General features: G+C 45.7%; 1 pseudogene; it reads right to left on the bottom strand.

Moving 5' to 3' along the window:
• Positions 1–2616: 2616 nt before the first annotated feature.
• LOC139355995 (ankyrin repeat domain-containing protein 54 pseudogene) lies at positions 2617–7290 on the bottom strand (annotated as a pseudogene).
• Between the last annotated feature and the right edge of the window lie 435 nt (positions 7291–7725).

Raw genomic sequence — 7725 nt, 5'->3', positions numbered from 1 at the left:
GGGAAGTTTTGGTTTGTGGGAAACTGTGTAGGATGAAAGGCCGCCCATACATGAGTTCGAAGGGGCTTAGGTTTATTGGCTGACAGGGAAGGGCTTTCAACCTTATGAGCTCACTGGGTGGGAGCATGGGCCAGGGATCTTAACCTTCAGGGCAAGTTTAGTTAGTTGTTTTAAAAGACCATTGGCCCCCTGTACCTTGTCCAAAGAGTGGGAGCAATAAGGGATGTGGAGGATCCATTTGATGTTTAAGGCCTTGGAGACCTGTCGAGTTACATTTGAGATAAAGGCAGGGCCACGATCAGACTGCATGGTTGTGGGCAGTCCAAACCTTGGGATAATTTGTTGTAGGAAGATTGAGGTAACCACTTTTGCCCTCTTGGTGGTGGTGGAAAAGACCTCAATCTGCCTGTTGAATGTGGTCAGCAGGGGTGAGGATATAGTCATGTTTCTTGAGAGGGAGCATATGAATGAAATCAATTTTCCAGGTTTGTAGTGGCCTCTGAACATTAGAGGGTGCCCTTTAGCTTGATTTCTGGGCTAAGTGGGTGGTCTGAGTGCTCCCTGGAAAGAAACTTGGTTGCAGATCATATGGGCCTGAGTGAGTTAAGGGTGGTAGCCATGGCAGGAGACTGCAGGTGAGGTTATAAAAGCTGAAGGAGAGGATGATAGCTGGTGTGAAAGAGGCTGTGAATGTGAGTGAGTATGGATTTTTCCTGGGACATAGGAAAGAGAAGCTTATTGTCTAGAAAGAACCAGCCCTCCTTGTTTGTGGCCCCAGCCACAGAAAGATTGAGGCTTTCTTCTTGTGAATACGAGGGCTGTGGAGCTGAGAAACAGGTAGTAGGGGTCGGGGCTTAAGGGCTGTTGTTTAGCTGCAGAACCAGCTATTGCGTTTCCTTCTGATAGTAGGTATGTTGAGAGCCTGGTAAGAGGTGCAAGATTGACAAAGGGAAGGTCAGGAGTGGAGGTAAACGAAATATTGAATATAAGAAACCTCAGACCTTTCGCCATTGAAGTGGATAAAATTTTCAAGATTTCGTTGAATTTGAAAGTCAAAGATTCCATTTTAAGGCCATTGAGTACCATTGTGCAGTCACTATCGGGCCCAGGCCATGTTACAAAAAAAAATATTTAATGTTTGGGCTTAATGCGAGGGCTAGTAATACTAGCTTCCTATTGCTGCTGCCACAATTTATTTATTTATTTATTTATTTATTTATTTATTTATTTATTTATTTATTTTTGAGATGGAGTCTCGCTCTGTCACCCAGGCTGGCGTGCAGTGGTGCGATCTCAGCTCACTGCCAGCTCCACCTCATGGGTTCACACCATTCTCCTGCCTCAGCCTCCAGAGTAGGTGAGACTCCAGGCACCTGCCACCACACCTGGCTAATGATTTGTGTTTTTAGTAGAGTCGGGGTTTCACTGCGTTACCCAGGATGGTCTCAATCTCCTGACCTAGTGATCCGCCCATCTTGGCCTCCCAAAGTGCTGGGATTACAGGTGTGAGCCACATATTTAGTATCTTTAAACAACATATGTGTATTCTCTTACAGCTCTGGAGGCCAGAATTCTAAATTCCCTCCCACTGAGTCAAGGTGGGAGCAGGGTAAGTGGCTTCAGAGACTGTGTGGGAGAATCCATTTCCTGACTCTGGAGGCAGCCTCCACTCCTCGACTTTTGATGCCCGCCTTGAATGACTCCCAATTTCTTGCTTCCATCACTACACTTCCCACCACTCTCCCATCACCTGCTCTGCTCTTACAAGGATCCGAGTTAGGACATCAACTTGCCACCTAAACAAGCTTAAGCTGGCAAGTCCTTAACTTCATCACATCTGCAAAGTCCTTAACTTCATCACATCTGCAAAGCTTCTTTTACCATATAACGTAATATTCACGGGTTCCTGGATCAGAATATGGACATCTTGAGGGGCCACTTATAAGCCTAGTACCGCTAGGCTGCAAAATACTACAAGTAGACTGCAAAACCATTACACTCTCTGGCGTTTTAATGATTGGGAGAAAAGCAGTTGGGACTTTTTGCTTTGGGGTCCTTCTTAACTTTGCATTTTTAAGATCTAGGGTCCCTCTTAAACTTGTATTTTTAAGGTCTAACCCTCATCAATCCTCTCCTCCAACCAGAGACACCCACTGCAGTGTTTCCTTGAAAGTCTGGTGACATGTCTATATCTAAGTTGTGATGAGAGGCACAGGGCCAGCCAACAGCCCCCGTGGCAGCCCCCTCGGCCAGAGGATGCCCACCTAGGCCACACCTGGTGACTGAAACAAGCCCATGGCTGGGAAGGAACATACAGACAGGTCTGGGGCCTGGTGAGGGCACCATGGAGGCCATGGGGTGAGCGAGGTCTGCTAGGACAGTGCAGGTTTGTGGAGCTGAGGTGAGGCTGTAGAGCCTGGCCTAGTGCCACAGGAGCCGGAGGAAGAAGCTGGGGGCTATCGTCCCAGTCCACAGAGATGCTGGAGACTGTGGCACCAGGAGTGGTCCTGAGGCTGTGGAGAGAGCATCTCTACTCCATAGCATCTGGGGGTGATGGCGAGGTCCTCACCTGACAAATGCAGCTTCCAAGTCCCAGATGTTGGGCTTTTTCTTTGTACTCAGAGACTAGTGGGGGCAGTGACAGGAAGCCAGGGAGCATCTCTTGCTACCTCCTCCATGCTCTGTATCCAAAGACTGAGGGAGGTGGAGCTGGCTGGGAGGTCAGGCACTTCATCCACCTGCTCTTTGGTACTGGTCATCTAGAGGTAGGTGCAGAGGTGGTCCAGCCACTCCCCCGTTCACGTCACTGTAGGGTGCACCGGGTTCTTCCTCAGCATTGGGATGATCTGCTTCACCTCCAGTCGCACAGCCTCCAGGCACTGGGAGTGGTCCTCCTGCAGGATGTTCAGCTTCGTCTTGGCCAGGTGTGGAGGCATACGTCCAGCTTGGTCCAGGGCATCCACCGGGTCCCTCGTCGTAGCAGTATGGTGATGACAGAGTCATGGGTGGTGCAGGCCACAATCTGGTCATTACCATTGCAAGAGGCAAAGTGTAGAGCTGTGTGGCCCTTGTCATTTGCACAGGGATCCGTGCCATTTTCCAGCAGCTGCCACACTTTTTCCTCGTCGTTGGCACTGGCAGCATTGGCATTGTCTCCCTCATTCTTTTCAGAGCTGCACCTCTTTGCTCATGGGCCCGAGCCAGCAGTGGGGCCTGGCAGTGAGCCTCAGCCACCAGCAGGGATCTTGCAGCACAGCTCTTGGTGCAGCTCTGCATCCTACTGCCACCAGTCGTGCGATGGTGCAATGGGGACTGGGCCCCAGGGGCCTCCTGGCCTGGGAGGCCCGTGCAGCTGCTCAGTGCAGACCCGAGGTCAGTGAAGGAGAAGCCGCCCCAGGTGCCCTTCAGCCTTTTTTTTTTTTTTTTTTTTTTTTTTGAGGCAGGGTCTCTGTTTGGCCCAGGCTGGAATGTAGTGGCACTACCTGTGCCCACTGCACCCTCTGCCTCCTGTGCTCAAGCCATCTGCGCTCCTTAGTCTCCCAAGTAGCTGAGACTACAGGTTCACTCCACTAGGCCTGGCAAAGTTTTGTATTTTTGGTAGAGATGGGGGTTTCACTATGTTGCCCTGAGCTCAAAGCAATCTCCCCGACTCAGCCTCCCAAAATGCTAGGATTACAGGCCTGCATCACCACACCCGGCCACTGTAAAGTCTTATTTCCACACAGCTAAGACATGTTTTAGGAAGTTTGCTAAAAAACCCCTGGAGACCTCCTTATTGTGGTCTCCCTTTTTTCGTATTTAATTTGACGGATCTTTTCTGCCCTCCTGCTTTTCAGAAATCTAAAGGCTAAGAAGAGGAATTAAACTTTAAAATTTCTCTTTTTGTCTCCCATTAAACTAATCGTAAGAACCACCAAAAAAGGGGAAAGTTCTTTGGAAAAATTATTTGGAAAACAGTAAAATGATGCAGACTGTTAGGATGTAAAACACGGGATATAAGTCATTATATGTTAGTGCTGCTCTGACATAGGGACCTATTTTTGAGAATCCTTTTGCTCAATTTTCAGAGAAATGGAATGGTTGCATCACTTATCTGTGTAAACAACTGAAGAACTGTCTGAAAGAAAATATGGTATGTTTAAACTGGAAAAGTCCTGTAGTACTTTGTTCATGAGCATTTACACAGTGGATTTACTGTTCATCTTGGGGGTACTGTGGACAAGCCCAGGGCGGCCAGTGAATCGAGTCATCCTTACATGTCTCTCCTTGTAAGGTGCTTTGCAGTGTCTGCCTAAATATTAGAAACATTCTTTGTTTCTAGATTACTGCAAAGCTAAGGAAAAGCTATATTTCTTTAATTATCAGCTAGCATTTCTTTTAAACTTTTAGCATGGATATTTGGGGATTTATTTACATATTTATTGCAAAGTCCTGGATCTTAGAGATTTAATTGAAGATTTTTTGAACTAATAGTTTCTCTGAATCTGTGTGTTAAAATCAGTATTCACCAGGATGGCCCTGTTGTCTCTACTTTTATCTTAATGCATCACTGAGTTGACGTTCAATTTCAAATTCTTCTTTGTTCTTAATACTATTCTATCCTGAAACCACCTTTATATACCAACGAAAGAAGTAAGCAACCTGTTATTATCATCTGTTTGTATATATCAAATGCTCACCTCACAATAGCATCAACCAGTGAAAAGCATCATGTTTTGCTGTTTTTATTTGGATAACTCTTTACTTTGCAATCGACTAGCAAGGTATACAATTGTATGATATGCCGAATTTTAACTGGATTGCTTTAAGTGAACAATTAAACATGATAAGCCATATCAATATTTAGGTTAATACACTTAAAATGAACATGTTTTCTTCATCATGTTTTCATGTTTTCTTCATCAACCTACTCCTCAATGAAAATCTAGAGTTAGAGTAAATTTGCCAATGAATTCAGTAACTTTTCCATAATATTTTTAGTTATTTTGTTAAGGTTCTCTTGGTGTTTCTTTCACTTTTTAATAACTTACCCCTTTTTTGCCTGCATTTTTTATTGGTTTATTTAAAGCAAAAACCTCATAACATGTGCTACCTGGAAGCACTGTAACCTAGTGGCAAGATCATAGGCTCTGGGGACACACTGCCCGGCCACGTCTCTTCTGTCTGAACCTTAGTATCCTCTTTTGTGGTCATGAGAACTGAAGATCTATCCTGAAGACTGGATAAGATAGTAAAGTGCTTCACATTAATTCCTGGCATATAAATACATAATAAATGCTTCCACTTTATCTTGACTCACTGCAACCTCCTCCTCCCGAGTTCAAGCAGTTCTTCTGCCTCAGCCTCCCGAGTAGCTGGGATTACAGGCACCCACCACCATGCCTGGCTAATTTTTGTATTTTTTAGTAGAGACGGAGGTTCACCATGTTGGTCAGGCTGGTCTTGAACAACCGACCTCAGGTGATCCACCAACCTTGGCCTCCCGAACTGCTGGGATTACAGGCGTGAGCCACCATGCCCAGCCTATATTCTTAATTTAGTACTATTCTGAGTAAAAATAATTAGCTATTAGTTTATAAATTTACCATGAGTATTTTATAAATGTCAGTGCTTTCCATAAAGTGAAACAGGTTATGTTGTGGTACTTTTGTCTATACCTTGTGCTGGCCAGTCCCTCATTATTGCTGTTCCTGTGTTATAATACTTACTTATACTAAATGTTACCAGTTTATATGTTTGAGTGATTTATGTCTCCTGATTGGACTCTGACAAGTAGAAAATTGATGCTAGGAAGGGTACCAGGAGATAGCCCCACAAAGATGGGATTTGGGCATAGGTTTGGTTATTCAAGTAGCAGCGCTTAGCTTCTTGCCAATGGGAAATGGAATGCTGGTAATTTACAGGAAGTGACCTCACAATGAACCAGGCTCCCGCTTGTTGATTGTGATGAAATGCGCGCTGAGGCACATGCCTTGGGAGCTAAGTGGCAGCTATATTTCACCACTATGGCAGTAAAGATGACTATGAAGACTGGCGGGGGATGGATCCTTTCAAATGTACTTGAGCAGGGATTCCCCAGCTCGTGGAACACAAAGCAGGAGGTGAGCAGTGGCCGGTGACTGAAGCTTCATGTATATTTACAGCCCCTCCCCATCGCTGGCATTATCATCTGAACTCTGCCTCCTGTCAGATCAGAGGCACCATTAGATTCTCATAAGAATGTGAACCCTATTGTGAACTACTCATGCCAGGAAACTAGGTTGTGTTGTCCTTATGAGAATCTATTGTCTGATATCTGTCACTGTCTCCCATTATCCTCAGTTGAGGCTGTATAGTTGCAGGAGAACAAGCTCGGGCTTCCCACTGATTTTTCATTATGGAAAGTTGTATAATTATTTCATTATATATTAGAAAGTAATAATAGTAGAAATAAAGTGCACAATAAATGTAATGCACTCGAAACATACTGAATTTATCCTCCCCATCCATAGTCTGTGGAAAAATTGTCTTCCATGACTTCATCCTCTTCCTTTTTTTTGGTAGAGACAGGGTCTTACTATGCTGCCCAGGCTGATCTCCAACTCCCAGCCTTGAGCAATCCACCCTTCAAAGCCTCCCCAAATGCTGGGATTAGAGGCACAAGTCACCACGCCAGGTCAAGACCACGTTTGTTAAACAAAATAAAAACTTGGTGGGAAGATTGCTTGAGCTCAGAAGGTTGAGGCTGCAGTGAGTACTTATCACACTACTGCACTCCAGCATAGGTGACAGACAAAGATGCTACCTCAAGAAATAAAATAAAATAATCCCACTTGCCCGCATCTTAAAAAAATATATTGTCCGTATCTTCATGACTCTCATTCCTGGCCCTTAAAATTCTCTTCACACTGGACCTTTGTATTCATCCACTTGTTTGACCCCTTCTGGGGCCTGACCTGTTCTAGGAAGAGTCCCCATTTTCCTCCAATGCACTTGTCTTCGAGTCTACCTGGCCAGACACCCAGGAGTTACCTTGAGATGTTACTTTCCTCCCTTCCCACATCCAGCCTAGCAAGGCCTGCTGATTCCGCCCTGAATACAAATCCCCCATCTTCCTTCACTGCCTTCCAGCCCTCAGTCAAAGCCATGCCACAGAGCAGCCAGGTCAGTTTCATTGGAAGTAGGAGGTCTGTCATTCTCTGGTGTGTCATCTGTAGTGGCTTCCCACTGTACCTGGAATAACCTCACAGCCCCGATCGGGCCTGCAGGGGCGTGGGTGGGCTGCGCCCTGCTGTTCCTCTGCCATCCCATCATCCCCTCTGTGATTGCTTGCTCTGTGCCAGCCAACATGGTGGTCTGTGTACATTTCTTCCTCTCAGGTTGCAGCCTCCTAGCACTGCCATGCTGAGGGGTGGTGTTTATGGAATGCTCTTTCTTTAGAGTTTTCTGTGCTCTCCTTTCTATTTGTGTCACAGTTTAAACATGACCATATTGGAGAGGTCTCACTGAGCACCATCACACCTCAGCTTTGAGGCTCGCTGACTCATCATCCTTTTATTTTCCACGAAGCGGTGCTAACTGACATTTTTCCTCCTGCTGCAGCACGGTAGCTCTGACAGCCCAGATCGTGCCTATCTTGTTTACTTCTCAAGCAGGTGCTCAACAAACATTCATAGAATGAATCTGTAGCATTAAAGCATTCTCTAAGCCAGCGGAAACGCCTGAGGCTGTTGGTCATGTAGCATG

The sequence above is a fragment of the Macaca nemestrina genome, chromosome 9 (assembly GCF_043159975.1).
Source record: "Macaca nemestrina isolate mMacNem1 chromosome 9, mMacNem.hap1, whole genome shotgun sequence".
Lineage (NCBI taxonomy): Eukaryota > Metazoa > Chordata > Mammalia > Primates > Cercopithecidae > Macaca > Macaca nemestrina.
This window is presented reverse-complemented; position numbering and strand designations above follow the sequence as displayed.